General features: G+C 37.2%; 1 protein-coding gene across 22 annotated transcripts in view; it reads left to right on the top strand.

Moving 5' to 3' along the window:
• Atp11c (ATPase phospholipid transporting 11C) overlaps positions 1-20349 on the top strand; it is a 184638-nt gene that overhangs the window by 36246 nt on the left and 128043 nt on the right. The gene's annotated exons all lie outside the window — the stretch shown is intronic.

Raw genomic sequence — 20349 nt, 5'->3', positions numbered from 1 at the left:
CTTCCTGTATTGCCAAGAACTGTTTTTTTTTTTAACCTGATTTTAAATCTTTCATAAATAGTGCACAAAACATTGAGTTTTATTCCTACCAGCAATGCATAACGAGTTCGGCTCCCGTTCCTCACACTCACTGCCTACTTGCCAGTATTTGCTCTTTGTTTTCTTGATAATATTCATACTGAATGAGCAAACATGAAGGTGATTTATGTTATTATTTTTCATTTCTGGAATTTTATATTAATGGAATCAAAATAGAGCCTCTGAGTCTAGCTTTAGTGCAGTGCTTCTGCGATTCATGCTCTTCTTCCCATTTCTATAGCTTGCTCTCTTTTCTTGCCTCGTAGATTTTGCCCTGTGTACCTGTTTTACCATTTATCTGTTCCCTGAATGATGGATACTTGTAGTATTTTCAGGTTTTTCTTGGTTATGAATAAAATAGCTGTAGATATCTGTGCTTAGGTTTCTATGCAGATATTTACCTTCTTACATCAAAATATAGAAATGTGATGACTGAATTTTTTCATGTATGGTTTAACTTTGTAGAAATTTACCAAACTGTTTCTCAAAGTGTCCATAGCCCTTTTTGATGCCTAACAGCAATATGTAAAGTTCTAGTTGTTTCCTGTCCCTTTACTGTCTATCTTTTAAGAATGTATATGTATATGTATTTATAATATTTTAAAATTTTACATGTATGTGTATTTTGCCTGCACGTATGTATGTATACCATCTACATGCCTGGTGATGCCTGCACAGGCCATTGGAGCCCCCTGGAGCTAGAGTTTTTAGATGGTTATGATCTGCACTGGAGATACTGGGAACTAAATCCAGGTCTTCTACGAGAAAAGCCTGTACTCAGAAACACTGAGCCACCTCCCAGCCCTGCCAAGAAATAGTCATAGGTAGAAAGTGATTTTTCACTTTAATTTTATTCTTCATTTCCCCAGTAACTAATATTTTATTACATTTCACTTTTTTGATTGTGTGTGTGTGTGTGTGTGTGTGTGTGTATGTGTGTGTATGCATGTGTACATACGTACAAATCAGAGGACCACATGTATGGCTTAGTTCTCTTCTTCCCCTATAAGGATCCTAGGAATGGAACTAGGGTAGTTGAGCCTAATGGCAGACACCTTCACCTGCTGGGCCATTTTTGAACAAGTGTTTGTTAACATTGTTGTTTTACATTGTGGATTTTTTTAAAGTTACACTTTGAGGTTTCTAGATAATAATGGTCAATTTATCAAATATGTGTTTTTTAAATATTTTTGTAGGTTTTGGCTTGTCTTTCTATTATTTCACTTTATTTATTACATTTATTTATTTACTTATGTGGTGTGTGTATTTGTGCATGCAGATGTAGGTTTCAGGGATATATTCGGGTAGGCATGCTAGAGTTATCCGCTAAATCATCTTACTTACTCTTGCCTTGTTATTTTTTCATAACAATTTTTCAAAAGGAGTTTTAAGGATTAGGTTGCTTTTTATTTTTTCTTGTACTGCTTAGGACTTTTCTGTACTAAGAAATATTTCCCTGACCCAAGTTCATAAATACTTAGATTTTTTTGCAGAAGTTTTATAGCTCTTGTGCCTCATTTCAATGTATAGTCCACTTCGAGTTGGTATTTATGAATATAGATATAGGTTAATTTTTTTAATTTTGATTTTATTTTGTTGTTATCCCATAATTGTTGGGAAAACTACTTTTGTCCGTTAAATTAACTTGGTATATTGTGTGAAGAATAAAATGTCTCTCTGGATTAATTTCTGGACATTTGCCATTTCCATTAAGCTACAAATATTTATTGTCTTACTACTACCACACTGCCTTGAGTACTGTAAAGAATGTTTAATCAATTGATATGAATAGTTCAACTTTTCTTTTTCATAATAATTTGAGTTGGGCTGGGGATATCCTTTCTGGTAGATTGCTAGCCTAGCATATTAAGGTCTTGGGTTTACCACCCAGTACCACATAAAAAAAATTGTTTGGGCTATCTTAGATACTTGTTTCTACTCTAACTTTTAGAATGACTCCCTTAAATTTCTGAGAGGAGGAAGAGAGAGCGAGCACTTTTCATTGTGGTTTATAGGTTTGGGCTTTGGGTGTCTATTAACTGAAATGTCAACTCTGCCATTTACTCATCTCTGAGGACTGACTAGGTTTTAAAAAAATTCATTATAAGCTAGTGATTTCTTTTGCCCCATTTTAAGAACAGAGTCTTATGTTGTCAACTAGGCTGGCCAGGAAATTGTGACAATTCTATACTGCTTCCAGCATTATGGAATTAATAAGAGGAATATAGATAGTATATGTAAATAACTTCACACATAGAATGTGTTCAACATAGTGGTACCTAGTAATTAAATTGTTTTTCCTATAATGAAATGTGTTTCACAATGAAAATAATTAAACTATAAAGATTGCCAAATGAAACTTTTAGAATGATTTCATAGCTATTTTTCCAAAGTAGTCTTGAGCAAATTGATCTTGCTTTTTTTAACCTCTCTCAAAATAATGTCAAATACACACACACACACACACACACACACACACACACACACACACGAGTTTGAAAGGTTGTTTGAGACAGGGTTTCTTTATGTATCCCTGGGTATCCTGAAACTCACTTCATGTAGATCACCTTGAATTTGAACTCACAGAGGTTCACTTGCCTGTGCCTGCTAAGTAATGAGATTAAAAATGTTTAGCGCCACACTAGTCCAATTTGGAGGAATTTGAAAAGTACAGTTGAGTGCTTTGTGCTTTTGTACTGGTAGGAAACAGTTATTTCAACCTAGAGGACTGGAGATGACATTTTATTTCTTGAGTCATTTAGGTGTGATTGTTTATGACTTCTGAGACTCTCTTCTTTAAGAGACACAGAGTGCTTTAGCTGTCTGGAGGTAATTTCCAGTAAGATTGTTTTGGTTATCACAAGTAGAGCTCAAGAAGTTTCTGTTTCCAATAGTCAGTTCATGGTAGGTAGGAATCAGCAGAAAAAAATGAGTGTGAGAAATTGCATAAAACCTACAGGACCAGGACATTAGGAGAAGAGTTGTCTCTAAGGCTATCAATCCATGGCCTTCTGGAAGTTGATTACCACCGTTATTTGATTTTATAGAAGTATCTTCCAACCAAATATATGCTGCTTGACACATGACAATATGGAAAATAAAGTGTATTTGGAGATTTTTTTGTATAGTATCACATTATCCCTTGTTGTTGCTGAAAATCAGATTATTATCAGTGGTGGTTTGGAGTGTATTCCTTCCATTACCACAGCTCTTAAATAAATATATTAGGTTTATAGCTCAAACTGTCATTCAAGCTACCCTTTGTCATACAGTTCCTGAGTCATGTAGCTCTTATTGTTTATGACTTCTGAGACGCTGTTCTTTAATGGACACAGACCACTTCAGGCTGTCTGGAGGTAATGATTACTTGGTATTTTGGTTATCACCTGTAGAGCCTAAGAACTTTGTTTCCTCAGTCAGTTTAAGGAAGGTAGGAATCAAAAAAAATGAGCTTGGGAAAGTTCTGTTCATCAGATATTTGTTTAGAAATCTAGAATTGAGGGAAATATTTACTGTTTGGTGCTTTTGAATCCCCCGGTTCCCAAGTGGTAAATTTATTTTGTAGAACAATTTTACTATTGGTATATCTCAGGGTGGCCTCAAACTTGCTGTGTAGCTGTGGATGATCTTGAACATGTGATCCTATTGTTTCTACCTCTGAAGTACTTAGATTATAAAAATCTCCCACTGTGCTTTATTCTTGGGGTGCTAGATATCAAGTTCAGGGCTTTATGCATGTTCAACAACTTTTCTACCAGTTCACCTATCCCGAGACCTACAGTTCATTTTTACTGACTTGAAAGCACATGGATGACACCTCTCCATTTCATATTCTTTCCTTTTTATAGCGATTGAGAATAGGTATTGCTTCTATTTCTTGCTTTGGTTTTGAAATAGATTTTTTTATGTGTTCCAGCCTGACCTGAAACTCATTATATAGCCAATACTGGCCTTGAACTCTCAGTTCTCCTGAATCTACTTCCCAGTTCCGTATTAGGTTCTAAAGAGATTTTTTTAAATTTATTTTAAGTGTATCAGTGCACTGTAAGCTGTCTTCAGACACACCAGAAGAGGGCGTTGGATCTCATTACAGATGGTTGTGAGCCACCGTGTGGTTGCTGGGAATTGAACTCAGAACCTCTGGAAGAACAGTCAGTGCTCTTACATACTGCGCCATCTCTCCAGCCCCCTGGAGAGATTTTTTTTGTTTGCACTGATTATCATTGACTAGTTGTGATACAGGACCTGACTGTTATTTTTGTTCCTTGTTCTTTGGATAAGTTCTTTGAAACTTGAAAGTGTTCTGACTCTTTACCTCATCAATGTTGTAGATATTTAAAAATGAATATGTTGTTTATCTTTGTCTTCACAATTATGACAAAGATGATTAGCTGTTCATCTTTCAGCAAGTTCACAAAATAACAAGTTAGTAAAAAAGATGAAATATTGTGATTAACTTATAACTTGTCAAACATGTAAATACCCCTTCTAGATTGGCCAAACAATGAGTTCCAGAGTCCAAGAGAGAATGTCCACATATTGGTTAACTACACTTGTGAGCAGTAAGGGAGACCCAGCCTTACAGATTAAGCTAGACTTCAGGAGAGGCTACTTCGTGTTCAGCACAATTCTAAGCACTATAAAGGAATGAACAAAAATATAATTCTATTCCCAAGGATTGTACAAACTAGAAGACAAAATGGAAGTGTATATAGAGAGTGCTGCATTTTCTGCTTCATCCAGTGCATCCTCCATAATGTCCCAGTTTTTGTTGTTTGTTTGTTTGTATGTTTGTTTGTTTTAAAATCATGTCCTTTCCCTATTTGGATATGATTTCACCACAAATGCTAGCATGGTTTTTTGTGGCTCTTGGAGAGTCCTTGATCAGTTAAGCTCCTTGATTTGTCCCCATTTGATTGCCCTTTTTTGTCTTTTCCTTTTTCTTTTTTTCTTTTGCAATTTTTTTGTATTTATTTGTTTATTATTTTTTTATTGGATATTTTTTTATTTACATTTCAAATGTTATTCCCTTTCCAGGTTTCTTGTCCATAAGTCCCCATCCCCTCCCCCTCCCCTTCTTCTATAAGAATGTTCACTTCCCTATCCACCCCACCTTACCGCCCTCCCCATTCCCCTACACTGAGGTGGGGGGATCCAACCTTGCAGGACCAAGAGCTTCTGCTTCCAGTGGTGCCCAACAAGGAAGCTGGAGCCATGGGTCAATCCATGTATAGTCTTTGGGTAGTGGTTTAGTCCCTGGGAGCTCTGGTTGGTTGGCATTGTTGTTCTTATGGGGTTGCAAGCCCCTTCAGCTCTTTCAATCCTTTGTCTAATTCCTCCAATGGGGGTTCAGTTCTCACTTCAATATTTTGCTGCTAGCATTCGTGTCTGTATTTGACATGATCTGGCTGTGTCTCTCAGGAGACATCTATATCTGTTTCCTGTCAGCCTGCACTTCTTTGCTTCATTCATCTTATCTATTTTGGTGGCTGTATATGTATGGGCCACATGTGAGGCAGGCTCTGAATGGCCGTTCCTTCAATCTCTGCTCCAAACTTTGCCTCCATATCCCTTCCTATGAATATTTTTCTTCCCCTTTCTAAGAAGAACTGAAGCATCTGCACTTTGGCCGTCCTCCTTCTTGAGCTTCATGTTGTCTGTGCATTGTATCTTGGGTAATTCATGCTTTTGGGCTAATATCCACTTATCAATGAGTGAATACCATGTGTGTTTTACTTATTCTTAAAAGAACCACTTCAATGTTTCTTTCTAGAAATATTTCCTGAAAGAAAGTCTCAGTGTTCACAGTAATCACAACGCTACAATGATTACCCTTAATATGTAGCTGATTAATTCTTCAGTTTGTGTCCTTACTACTTGTTATAAGATCAAATATCTGAGAGCTGCTTGGGGAAAATTGAAGGAATGCATTTTGAGGGCACATGCAGATGTCAGGTAATGATAATTGAGGCAGAGTGAATTACTTAAGCCAAACCATGTATGGAAAGGAATAGAGGATTTGTTTTTCTCTCTTATCCCTTCTCCTCTCTTCCTCTCTTTACCAAGTAAGTATATACTATTTGCAAATTGCCATTTTAGGGAAAGTATATTATGATGCAAAACACTGAGAGAAAGAATAGCTTCCTGGTAGTTGAAAATGATTTGTATTTGAGAACTTTGTTGAGAACAGTGAATATTTCTGATGGAAAAACTTTTTTCTTGAGAGAAAGCAAAGCTCATGGAAATGGAATTTTATTGTTGCCAAGAAAAGTGTGATGAAGATCAAGTCTCATAACAACTACTACAAGAATGGAAATTTCCATTGAGCAAAGAGATTTCAAAATTGTAGTATATATACTTACTATTCAGTGTAGAACTATAATTCTGTAATAGAATTTGCCAAATTTTGACAATTCTGTTTGTAACGTATGAATTAATGAAGGCCCATTCATCTTGGCATTTGGTGACTCTGCCAGATGTGGGCCGTATTTTTGAGGATAAAGAACAGACAGTTGTTCAGAAACCCAAACTTTCACTATGAGCTGTGCCAAAGGCATGTACCCCCTATCTCTCCCTACCACTTCAACATAAGGCCAAAGGGCGTAAACACGCTTCAGGGAAGGCTTGAGAAAGCCTCTAGCAGCAAGTGGAGATTTGGCCCTTGGTCTTTCTGAAGTGTTCTACTGTAGTGGGATCAGATCATATGAAAGATAGGCGCCCCCTTTTACACAGACTGGAAGCAGGCCTGTGTGTGTGTGTCTGTGTCTCTCTCTCTCTCTGTGTGTGTGTGTGTGTGTGTGTGTGTGTGTGTGTGTGTGTGTGTGTATGTGTATGTGTGGTTTTTTATCCATTTAACAGAATCAAGTTTCTTCGTTTATAGCATGGGGATGAATAAAACAACACCTGCCTCATGGGCTTGCTATAAGGATTTCATAGAGAATGCAAGGGGAAGGTTTCAACTGTGTTCAATAGACAGTATTTATGTTTTATTATGTAGTAGAAGCAGGGGTCTGAGTACAATCTTAGTATTTCTAGTCGAGTATTATGATCAACTTTGCTCATGTACTCATTGAACATCCATTCTATGATAATTCAGCACAGTGGTCTAAAGACTCTGTCATGGCCTGTACTGTACTTTATTTAACACGCAATTGTTGATGCCCGTCTATTCTCTCAACTGAGGACAACTTGTTTAGACTCACAGCATAAAATTATCTGTTCCTCTGCTGCATTCCAACCTAGTACAGAATACCTCTTTCTCCCTCATCATCATTGACTTATCTCTCATGTTTATATTTAATGGTCAAATTAGTAGCATCTTCAAACTTCAATTCTCTTGATTTTCTGTGCTTAACTCCAGTAAGTCCCAGGCATGTGAAAATAAGGTAAGTGCATGATGCCTGAGATTTGCTGTTTAGGTCAGGAAATACTTTGACCCACTAGTTCTCCTATATCCTCTTTTCTTTTACTGCCATTGTTCATATAAGAGTGTCTATTTTACTTTTTTATTTTGATGTCAATAGAGATGATCATTTTTCCATAGAGCTTACCCTTTTTAAAAGATTATTTGTATATATGTGCCTATATGACAGAAGAGAGTATCATACAGAAGAAGTCATCAGATCCATGTTGTGAACTACCATGTAGTTGCTGGGAATTGAACTCAGGACCTCTGGATAAGCAGCCAGTGCTCTTAACCACTAAGCCATCTCTCCAGCCAGAGCTTATCCTTTATGTGTATATTTATACATACCTCTTCTAATCACCCCCACCCACCTCTTTTGATTGGTTTTGTCTTGCAATATTGATTTTAAAAAAGAGCCCCTCATTTCTCAATCCACTTAAGCCAAAAATATGAATTGAATCATGACTAATAGGGAATATAATACTTCTATTTATATACATGTGTATCAAGGAAAGGGGAAGCCATAAATATAAAAATTTGGAAAGTGATATTTGAATTCTCAGAGGTGTCTTTAACTCAGAACTTCCAAAACTGAAGTTGTTCCTTGAATCTTTTCCTCTAAATTTTCTCTTTTGGGAGCCCTTCTAGAAGTTTGTGGCAGTGAACTCTCAATATGCTTCTGAAGTTGGTTTAATTCCACCTTCTAACTCATACTATTCTTGTGTGAGTCTGGTGCCTCTGTCTCCTAAGAGCTGGGCTTTAAAGGCATGTACCGCCTCATCTCTCCCCTCCCCATCCTCCAGCCCCCACCCACCTCTTTTGATAGGTCTCACTGCATAGCCCTGTTTGGCCTAGGACCTTCTATATAGGTCAAACTCACAAAAATCCATTTACCTCCCGAGTGCTCGGATTAAAGTCATATGTCATCATTCTATACTATGATGGTGCTATTTTTCAGATTTTCTTCATTGTAAAATGGTACAAGACTTTTTTTAAAAGTCAAATAAACATGTAACTTGCAAATAATATTACAACTTGCAAACATACTAGAAGGCATTATTCATATAAAGGAATAAACTATTGCCAGTCATCCCAGATATCCTTCCATATATTCTTAATCAACAATCTGCTTGAATTTGAATTGATAATCCTCTATATGCCTCTTTTATCAGACCATGCTAAATTTTATTGAGTGCTTGTTATATTTCAGTTCTGGTAGTGTCCAGTGTCAAGCTATTGATTCATTAGAAAAATACTAGTAAGATAGATGCTGTTAATGTTTTTATTTATAAATAAGAAACTGAGGTTCAGGGATATTAAGAGGTTTGTCTGAATCACATAGTTATTTTAGGATATAGCAGGAAGCTCATCAAAATAATTTACTCTAATGTCAACTTGGTTCTTCCTGGGCCATGGGTGCATGGATTTGGAATGACTGACTTCTGTCCAGCATTGTTTTTGGATCCAGCTAGCTTTTAACTCATGTTTCAGAAGAGCAGCAAAGATGGCTCCTTATTGCCAGCATCCAAGTTCACTTCCCAGCACCTATGTCAGGTGGCTCAAAACCACCTGTAACTCGAGCTCCAGGGTATTCAACACTTTCTGGTTTCCATGGGTACCTATATACACATGGTATATACTCACAGACACATATATACATAATACATAAATAAAAATGAAAATAAATCTTAAACATGGCTTTGAATTGGCAATTGATTGGCTGATTCATTTATTCTTCTATATTTTTGAGAAGGGTCTAATGGAATCCAGGAGGGCCTCTAATTTTCAGTGTAACTGATGTTGATTTTGAACCCTCTGATCTTCCTACTTCCACCTCTGACGTGCTGGGATTATAGATGTATACTACAGTGCTCAATCTAAACATTATTTTAAATTGTGGTAAAATAAACCTAATAAAATTTACCATCTTAATCATTTCTAATGGCACAGTACTGTGGCATGAAGTTTTATTCATACTGTTTTATGGCTATCACTACCATTCATTACTAGAAATGATTTTACTTTGCAAAATGAGCTTTTTTAATCCATTAAACCGTTAAGTCCCCATTGCCTCTCCTACCAGTTCCTGAAAATCTCCCCAGCCCCTATCAGTGTCATTATTATTTTTCTTCCTTTTTCATAATCTGCAGAGTCCTATTTGTGCTGCCATATATTCATGAGTATGAAGCCACTGTCCTTTAAAATGTGGTCAATCTCCCTAGGGTCATGCCCTTAAAAATAACTGCCTCTCCCTTCTCCAGAAGCCATCAACTAAGACAGTCTTTTCTGTGTGTTTTGTATTGTTTTGTTTTGTTTTTTTGAGTCAGAGTTTCTCTGTGTAACAGCCCTGGCTGTCTTGGAACTCTCTTTGTAAACCAGAGTGGCTTCAATGTCACAGAGATCCACCTAACTTTGCCTGTGCTGGGATTAAAGGCAAGCACTGCCCGGCATGGCAGCAGTCTGTTATTACTTTGAAGGTGTAATATCAGTCTTCATAGCCAGTAGCTTTCTGATTAATGTATAGATTAAATATTGCAAATTCAAATTCAGCTTGGATTCACAAACATGCACTTAGTAGTGAAATAAGAACTCATAGACATTTTAGTGGAATTTAGCATGTTTTATAAATAATGTGATTAGACAGGCATGTTGGCACATGCCTTTAATCCTAGAATTCCTCAGGCAGAGGTAAATGGATCTCTGTTAAGTCAATGCCACCCTGGTCTATTCTGGATCTGCCTGAGTTGCATAATAGAAACTCTGTTTCAAAAGCTACAAATATAAAATTATGTGATTAGGGGGCTGGGGAGACAGCTCGTCAGCTAAGAGCACTTAGCTGCCTTTGCAGAGTAGAGTTTACAGTCCCAGCATCTATAGCAAACAATTTAGTGTCCTGTAACTCCAGCTCTCAGGAATTCAGTGCCTCTTCTGGCATCCTTGATTTGGGCATACATGATGAATGGTGGATTTATTTTAAATATGTGTAAGTTTTACCTTCATGTTTGCTTATGCACCACATTTGTACAGTGCCTATGGAGGCCATAAAAGTGTATCATATCTCCTGGAATTGGAATTGTATGCTGCTGCCATGTGGGTGCTGGAAATGGAACATAGGTCCCTAGGAAAAGCAGCTAGTGCTCTTAATAAACGATCTTTTCAACTCCAGTAGAAATTAATTCCCCCTTCCTCCTTCCCCCATCTCCTCTTTTTTATGTGTAGTTAGAGCTGAGCATGGTGGCTCGTGACTGGAATCCCAGGAGTTGGGAAGATCACAGTTCAGTTTGGGTCCAGCTGGGGATATAAAGTGAATTCCAGGGCAGCCTACCTAGGCTATAGTCTATCATAAAAAAAAAATCAATAAAAGTGATTTTATGTCCTAAAGAACTCACATTTTAATCCTTACTAAACAACTATTTTTGTATTTAGTAACACACAGAGAATAACTGTATTGAAAGGAAAATGAAGCTCTATTTCTGGGTTGTTCTTTTATTCAAGACCAGAAAAAAAGTTTCTTTGAAAAATAACACAAGTCTGGTCATATGAGTTAATGTACTTGCTGCATCAGACTAAGAGCAAATGCATTTTGTTCAGTAACTTTAAATAATGGCATTATATACATGGGATGCTTTAGGCAGCCAAGTATTATGAAATGCTGAATATGAAAGCTGAATAAAAATTTCTGCTTTTTAGTTTTTCTTCCTGTTGTTAATATTTAGAAAAGAGAGCCAGGCATAGTGTCTCACACATAGAGTCCCATCACTGGGAAGGCCGAAAGCAGGAAGATCATGAATTTGGGACCAACCTGAACACAGTCAGTATCAGTCCATCTTTGGTTACATAGAGTGAGGCATTTTCTCAAACAAACAAATTAGAAAATGGGCTTGTAGGGTTAGGGATGTATTTCAGTTGGTAGAGTCCACAGAATGCTTGCCTAAACTTCAGGAAGCCTGGAGTTCAATTACCAATACCAGATTAAACTGGATACAATGCTTCACACCTCCATCCCAGCATTCCCAGCACTCCAGAGGTTGAGGCTGAATCAGTAGTTTAAAGTGATCCTGGGGTTTGAGGCTAGTGTAGAGTACATGAGAACAAAAGAAAAGAAAAGACAAAGGAGCCAGGTATGATGACACATGGTTTTAGTCCCAGCACTAGGGAGGCAGATATAAGTTTTGTAAGTCTTGAGGCCAGGGTTTCACTATAACCATGTCTGAAACACAGAGAAACCCTGTCTTGAGAAGTAATAAGCAAAAGAAAGAAAGAAGAAAAAGAGGAACATGTGTTATTATATAGGTATAATGAGGGTTTTAAATTCATTTCTAATTTTTTAAAATTTATAATACAAGCAATTTGAATATGTATTTTCCCTGCCCTACTCCTTTTTCTTGTCTTTCTGGGAAAATCGTCAACCTAGAAGCCCTGTCCCTACATGTACTTTTCTCCTCTCCGCTCCCCTCTCTCCCTCCAGCTCTCCTTTCCCTTCCTGCCTCTGGTGGTTTTTTGGTGGTGGTAGAGGTGTGGGTATTGGTGGCTAGGGCACTGGTTCTACAGTGCCTGGCTTTGTGCTACAGAACCTCCTGTATGGAGGTCAGAAGCAATGTTGTGGGGATGGTTCTCCTACCTAGATAGGAGTGTGGGAAGAAAACAGGTTGTCAGGCTTGGACTGCAATCATCTTTGATTTTTTGTTTGTTTGTTTGTTTGTTTCCTACTGAGCCATCTTGCTGCCAACCACACAGTTTTTAAACAGGTTTCAATGTGTAGCCTAGGCTGGAACTTGGAGTTATCCTTCTAAGTCTTGTATTGTAGTGTTCTGACTAGAAACTTCTTTTTACAAACTTTGCCCATGGCAGATGAAAGAAAAACTGAACCATAGGAGACAGACATATTTAGAAATACCTGTAGTTGGGAGATTATAAGACCCATTTTTGTAAGTCTTGTTTTTTTTTATGTATTTATGTATTTGGTTGTTTGAGATAGTATTTCTCAATGTGTAGCCCTGGCTGTCCTGGAATTCACTCTGAAGACCAGACTGGCATCAAACTCAGAGAGATCCGTCTCCTTCTGCCTCCTGAGTACTGATGGATTTTTATTTTTATGGTAAATTTTATTGAAGTTAAGCTTGATGTAGATTGTTTGAGATGGTTATTTTTACTGTGAAAGTTATTGTAATAAAATAATTTTTAGCACCTTTAAGATAACATCCCTGCGTTTTCATATCCTCCTTACCAGGGAAAGGCCCCATCTTTTTGTTTTTATACATTTTAAATTAAAAATTAGTTACATAATTTTCTACTTCCTTATTTTTCCTCCAGCCTTTCTTCCCCATTATTATTGTTACACACAAATATCTAAATACAGCCTGTTTGGTTAATTTTTTATTTGTGTGTAAATGGTTTCCAGGCTGGCTACTTTGTGTTAGATAACCACTGTGTTCATTCTAAGATCATTTCACATGAGGTCTAGGTTCTTTAAAATATTTCCGTGATTCTTTAAGATAGAATTTTACTCTATAGGCCACTCAGTCCTGGAATTCTTCTGGAATTCAGCCTCCTAACTGCTGGGATTACTGTGTCCAGTTTCTCCTAAACTTTTTAAGAATCAATACCTATTAGTACTCTCTTGTGGGTCAGATCTGTAGAACATATTCATATTGTATGAATTAAATGCTATCCATTGGAAACCGTTTCCCATTTTTCCTTTCTCTCAGTTCCTGGCAATCACCATTTTATCTTTTCCCTGAATTTCTGAATTTGCCAAGTTGAAATGTATCATATAAATGAAATTATGTGTTATTTGTTCTTTTAAGGCTAGGTCCAAACTCATAGAAATCCACCTGCTTTTGCTCACCTGCCTTTGCTTACCTAGTACTGCAATAAAGGTGTGTGCCACAGTGACCAGACTCTGTTCTGTAAGCAGCATATCATATTTTCCTTCCCTTTTATTTGAGAAGGTCTAAGTCTGTAGCACACACAGGTTTTGAATTCAAAATCTTTCTGTCTCCTTGGTTTCCAAGTGCTGGAACACATACAGTATTTGAATACATTTTTTCATGTTTATCTGTTGGTGAATATTTGTATTTTTAACCCCTTAGCTTGTTGTGAATGACTAGATGAGTAAAGGAACTATAGATACTGATCTCTCTGTGAGCCTCATTTTAGTTTTTTGGTTATATATTCTGAAGAACGATATTTGAATCATATGATATTCAATACATGAACATAGAAGGACACTATATCATTAACTTTAAAATTCTCCTCTGATAACTGTTTATAGGTTGGTCTGGTTCACAGTCATTACCACAGCTGCTGAATTTAAGTTGATATAGAACAAATCTCTCCTCTTATATACTCCTCCCTCCTGAGGTACAAAACTGTTTTTGGAGCTGAGCAATAAAGAGGTCTTATGTTTTCCTATGTCCCTCATATATAGCAGTGTGTTCAAAGAGTTTATTAGTATCTAATTCATGATTTTTTTTATATTTCCTGGTTAGGTGATAACTGTCTCTATTTATGACGTCTGAGGTATATACCGTCAGGCTTCTTTGTTCTTTACGCTGTTAACTCTAGGTACTCTTGCACTTTTATGGACAGATATGGTCAAGGTCCTTGAGAGGTAGACTTGTTTGCTTTGGGATAGGATCTCGTTTATATGGTTCAGACTGGCCTTGAAGATGAGATGAGTCTGCCTTAGCCTATGGAGTATTGAGCCACACCTGGCTCTCCTCAGCAGTTCTTAGGAAAATACAATCACATGCATCCCTGAAGGGATTAACCCTCATGTAACCTTGCCCCTAGTCTTACCTGTTTTCTTTCAACGATATGCAAACTACTTGTAAGGCAGTGAGTCATCCATCGCATCCACCCCTCCTTACAGCCTTTTCTTCCGCACATTAACTCTTCTGCTAGACCCACTCTGTATTTCTTACTCTACCTTACTCGTCCTATCTTTATAAGAATCACTTCTGCCATTATATCTATTTATAGAACCTTCGAACTGACTTTGTGTTCATCTCCTTGCTTGTAGCTCCTCTGATGTTTTATTTACCACACTAGGATTTGATGATCTGTAGATACCTGCTCTCTGATGGATTGTGAATTCCTAGATGCTGCAGCCATAGGGAAATTCTTATCTAGTCTGTATGTTACTTACATAAATCCTTATAGTAATATCCTAGTAGTATGCACTTAATATACAGATAAAGAAATAGCCAAAGAGAATAATTGATTAGTATTTGCTAGCGTGAGGTACCTTGTTTTTTTTTCTTTTAATTTTTATTAGATATATTTCTTTACTTACATTTCAAATATTATTCCCCTTCCTGGTTTCTTGTCCATAAGCTCCCATTCCCTCCCCTCCCCCTCCCCCATACGGATATTCCCCCTATACATCCCCCTTACTGCCCCCATACACCCCTGCACTGGGGGGTCCAACCTGGGCAGGACCAAGGGCTTCCCCTTCCACTGGTGCCCCAACAGGGCCATCCTCTGCTACATATGCAGTTGGAGCCCTGGGTCAGTCCACGTATAGTCTTTTGGTAGTGGTTTAGTCCCTGGAAGCTCTGGTTGGTTGGCATTGTTGTTTTTTTTTGGGGTTGCAAGCTCCTTCAACTCTTTCAATACTTCCCAAGGGGGTCCTGTTCTCAGTTCGGTGGTCTGCTGCTAGCATTGACCTCTGTATTTGACATGCTCCAGATGTGTCTCTCAGGAGAGATCTATATCCGGTCCCTTTCAGCATGCATTTTTAGCTTCATCAATCTTATCTAGTTTTGGTGGATATATATATATATATATATATATATATATATATATATATATATATATATATATATATATATATATATATATATATGGGCCAAATGTGGGGCAGGCTCTGAATGGCCTTTCCTTGAGTTGCTGCTTTAAACTTTGCTTCCATATCCCCTCCTATGGATATTTTTTCCCCTTTTAAGAAGGAGTGGGAGCATCCGCATTTTGGTCATCCTTCTTGAGCTTCCTGTGGTCTGTGGATTGCATCTTGAGTAATTTGAGCTTTTTGACTAATATCCACTTATCAATGAGTGCATACTGAGTGTGTTTTTCTGAGATTGAGTTACCTCACTCAGGATGATATTTTCTAGTGCATCCCATTTGCCTATGAATTTCATGAAGTCATTGTTTTTGAGAGCTTGGTAGTACCCCATTGTGTAGATGTCCCACATTTTTTGAATCCATTCCTCTGTTGAAGGGCATCTGGGTTCTTTCCAGCTTCTGGCTATTATCAATAAGGCTAGTATGAACATAGTGGAGCACGTGTCTTTGTTGTATGTTGGAACATCTTTTGGGTATATGCCCAAGAGAGGTATAGCTGGGTCCTCGGGTAGTGAAATGTCCAATTATCTGAGGAACCTCTGGACTGATTTCCAGAGTGGTTGTACCAGTCTGCAATCCCATTAACAATGGAGGAGTGTTCCTCTTTCTCCACATCCTCGCCAGCATTTGCTGTCACCTGAGTTTTTGATCTTAGCCATTCTCACTGGTTGCACATCACTCTTAACCCTTCCTTTTCCCCCCTCTAATTCTTCCCATGATCCTCTCTCAAATTTAGATCTTATTACTGTAATATGTGTATATTATTATAACATGTGTGTATATATACACATATTTGCATGTAACCTACTGAGTCTATTTATCTTTGCTCATATGGACATGTGTCCAAGGCTGACCACTTTGGATTAGACAATGTATATGGGAGCTCATCCCTAGAGGAGAATGATTCTCCTCTCAGCAGTCATTGGTCACCTGTGGCTCTTCTAGGAACCATGTGGAATTGATCCCATCCATGTTAGCATGTCAGCATTGTCATTATGCTGTTCTTATTTAGGCAACTGGAATAAGTAGTTCATAAGTAAGCTTTTCCTGTAGGAGGCACTACCACACACGTCAAGATACCCTGGTCTTCCAGCTTTTCCAATCTCACTGTACTCTCTTCCGCAATTTTCCCTTAGTCTTAAGTATAAGTTCTGCATTGGGGATCTTCAGGAGATTTAGACATTTCACAGTCACTTACCTACTTTGTACATTTTGACTGCTTGTGGATTTCTGAAATATTCTCCTATCTGATGCAAGAAGAAGATTCACTTAGAAAAAAAGAGCTGTTTATCTGTGGGCTTAAGAACAAGTATTTAGAATATACCTAGATATTAATATTTGTTCAGGAAAAGGGTAGTAGAAGGTTCTCTTTTGGTCTGTAACCCACTAGCATCAGTAGTGTACTAGGTATGAAGTCTTTCCTGTTGAGGGATATTAAGGACCCAGATTGAAGGGATAGAAGATGCCTTGATGGTTAAGAGCACTGGCAGCTCTTTCAGAAGGCCTGAGTTAGAGTCCCAGTTATATATATATATATGCTTATAGCCCAGGGGATCCAAGAGTACCAGGCAACCATTAGGTGCACAGACATAATCAGACAAAACATCCATACACCTTAAATACATTTTTAAAAACTAGTCTAATATATATGAAGTGGAAGAACTGGAAATGAGACATTTGAAAAATTATATGTACAGTGAGATGGATACCACAGTGAGTATTCTTTTCTTTTACCTCTTAAAACCGGTGTGTACATCTGTTTTCATTTTACTTCTTCCTTGGTCTTTAATGGTAAATTAGATTTGAAATAAATTATTAGTAGTCTACAGGCACTGGACAAAACTGGAATAAGTTTCATTCTTGCCTTATCCCTCTTGGGATGGCATGGAAATAGATACTTTTTCTAATTGTAATCATTAAAAAAAACTAATGAACTCTTCTCTTTTATAAACTCTCTATTTCCCTTTGCTAACCACCTTCTTTTATTTGTACTGCATGTACTACTGATAGTTGCTGTTTATTTCATTCTGAATTCCTCCATGAAACTGGACACATATACATTGTAGAAAATGGTGGCTCACAACCTTCCATAACTCCAGTTCCATGGGATTCACAACTTTCTTCTGACCTCTGTGAACATAAGGCATGCAAGCAAATAACATGCATGCAAGCAAAATATTCATGTGTACAAAATAAATCTAAAAAATAGAAAGTTGTGCTTGTAAGGAAATGTTCTATTAAGGTGTTTTGTTTGTTGTTCACATAGGGGTTGATTGTGTCTACATTCTGGTAAGTAATATATGATGAGTACAATATTTGTCTACTTGTAGGAATATATTTATATCTTTCTTCAGATTTGGCACAGCAAGTGAATAAATCTAATCCTGTGGAGTATTTTTCTAAACACATAATAGTATTTTGCCTTGTTAAACTATTGTATGTGCAACTATAGAATATAGAATATTATTTGAATTTTTAAAATTATTGACATATATTTTTATATATACTAATGGAATTCAGTGTGACATTACCATGTAGATAGACATCACCAGTCACATTCAACCTTTCTTTTGTTACCCTAATGCTTTCTCAGTCTTTACTAATCGTTCTATTTTGAAGTCAGCCTCTGTGAAGATTCCATATGTAAGCGAGACCCTACTTGTCTTTCTTTAGCTTATTTAACGTATCATTTTGTCCTCTAATTCAATCCAATGTGCTGTAAAGACAAGATTTCATTTTTTATAGCTGATAACAGTCTAGTGTTTGTATGTGTTACTTTTTTTTATACATTAACCTGTTGAGGATTACCTACGCTAATTCAATATCTTAACCATTAAGGGTAATACTAAAATAATCTTAATAGTTTACTTTCTAAAATCAAAGTTTAAAAGTTTTCAGTGTAAGCAATTACCCCATACTGCATTTCTTGGGAGCAATGAAAACCTAAAATTGCATTGTGTTAATAGTTGCATGATGCTTTGAATATATTAAAAATTATTTCATGATAAAAAAGTAGGTCCTATGAGTATATTAATGACAGGTCAATAAAGCTGTTTGAGGAGGTACTCAAATCATTATATAATTATGCTACAATTTACTTAGCTTCGTGTACTTTCATAAATTGCTTTCTTCGCTGTAGCCTGACTTCTTCAAATGTGTAGTGAAGATAATACTCACTAAAATCTTCTGTTATCAGCTGATTATGAGAATAAAATGAACAAATTATGTCTTTGAACATAAACTTAAGATGTCAGTAATGTTTGACAGTTTAAAATTATGTATAGACCTTAGAAAAATCTGGGAATGGATTAATTCATTTTCAAAGATTGGATAATAAATGAAACCAACTTAGCATTTTGCTACTCAGGATGAATATGTGGTTAGACAGAATATTTACAGGCAAGAGAAATATCAGCATTTATTATTCAGGGAGGAAAAACAGATCCAGCAAGGGAAAATGAAGAAGATTCCTTAAAGAAAAGTGGTGTCATGGAAAGAAAGGGCAAGCAGTCTTTCTGTGGATGGTGGTGGTAGGGCTAGAGAGATGTCCAAGCCTGGCACCTGGAGCGAGTGCTGGTACAGTAGTAGAATATTTCTCTGCCAGGCATTAGAGCTCTGGATTGTTTTAGTATTTGCAGAATACTATAAAACAGCAAAAAATCAGAAGAAAAATTTAAACTGTAAGTTTCCATTGGATTTAGCAAGTTTGTATTGTGGGAATATGCTAACCAAATTACAGAGAAAGAAGGTGGAGAGAAAGCATGAGGGAATCCCTGGATATTTTTGTCTGTTTTATTTTATTTTGAGAAAGATGGTCATTTCTTTAGCAATTATGTGTTAAGTTCTTACTACATGTTAGGCATTGCTGTAGGTAATTGTGGTATACCAGTGATCACAACAAAATAATCTCTGTCCTAAAGGCTCTTCCTTCTCAATAGTCCTAGTAGAAGGAAGAGGCTAGGGAGATTTTTTTTTTTAAAGTCGGGAGTGCTTAAACATATTTAAAGGAAGGAATAATGGGGGACAGAGTAGACATGACGTGACTTAATGATGTAGAGGCAAAATTATGGCATTGGTGCACAGAGGTGGGAACATTGAAATCAGAAAAGGGAGTAGCTAGGCTTGGTGATTCGCCACCTCTAATTGCAGCACTTGGTTGGCAGAGACAAGTGGATCTGTGAGCTTCCAGATCAGCTTGGTCTCCTTAGAAACTGCCAGGACAGCCAGGACAAAATAAAAGAGAGCCTGTCTCAAAAAAGGAAAGAAGTGTAGGTGAAGGCTTTTGATCAGAACAGCCATTTTTTGTTTCTCAAACTAGAACAAAGAGCTGGTATATCCATGCAGGGAAATGGGAGAAGCCTCTTGGAACTAGAGGACATTGGCTGCGGGATGAAGGAGCAAGGTCTCATGTAGAACAAAGTATGGAAGGCAATTTGAGAGGGCTATAAAACCTTGAAAACTATGCTTAGGTTGAATGTGAGATTGTAGAAAAGAAGTTCTGAGACTGTTCTAGGTTTCTGGATCAGCTGGGGGAGGTTGTCTTTTGTGGATAATGGACTTTCCAAGTACTGTAGCAAGAGTTAGTGTAGAGAACAAGAGTGAAAGCCAAGTTTCAAAGTCTTCATTCAGTGTCAATAAGTGACCAAAGTGTTTTTGATAGAGATGATGAGATGATGTTAAAGGTCATGGAGATAAAGACGTCAAAGAATTATGGAATAAATTGACTGCACATTAACATGACAGTTTCATCAGATGCTGGAAGGAGATGAAATGGAATTACTAATGACCCAAGTGAATGAGGTCAAAAGTTCTTAGGGTGGATAGTTGCCCATGTGAGAAGCAACCAGTGTTTCTCTTCACGTGGTATGAGCCAAAAGGTACGAGGTGATGAGGTTGAATTCGTAGACTATATGAGCAGTGCAGGGGCTAAAGGAAACTCTGGGTGGTGAAGTTGGAGGCATGTCAAGAATATACGGGTATTTCCAGGGGAGAATTTCCAATTTAATACTAAAGAGAAA

Source organism: Rattus norvegicus, chromosome X, assembly GCF_021556685.1.
Source record: "Rattus norvegicus strain SHRSP/BbbUtx chromosome X, alternate assembly SHRSP_T2T, whole genome shotgun sequence".
Taxonomy (NCBI): domain Eukaryota; kingdom Metazoa; phylum Chordata; class Mammalia; order Rodentia; family Muridae; genus Rattus; species Rattus norvegicus.
The sequence above is the reverse complement of the archived record's forward strand: the minus strand, read 5'-3'. Positions and strand labels throughout refer to the sequence as shown.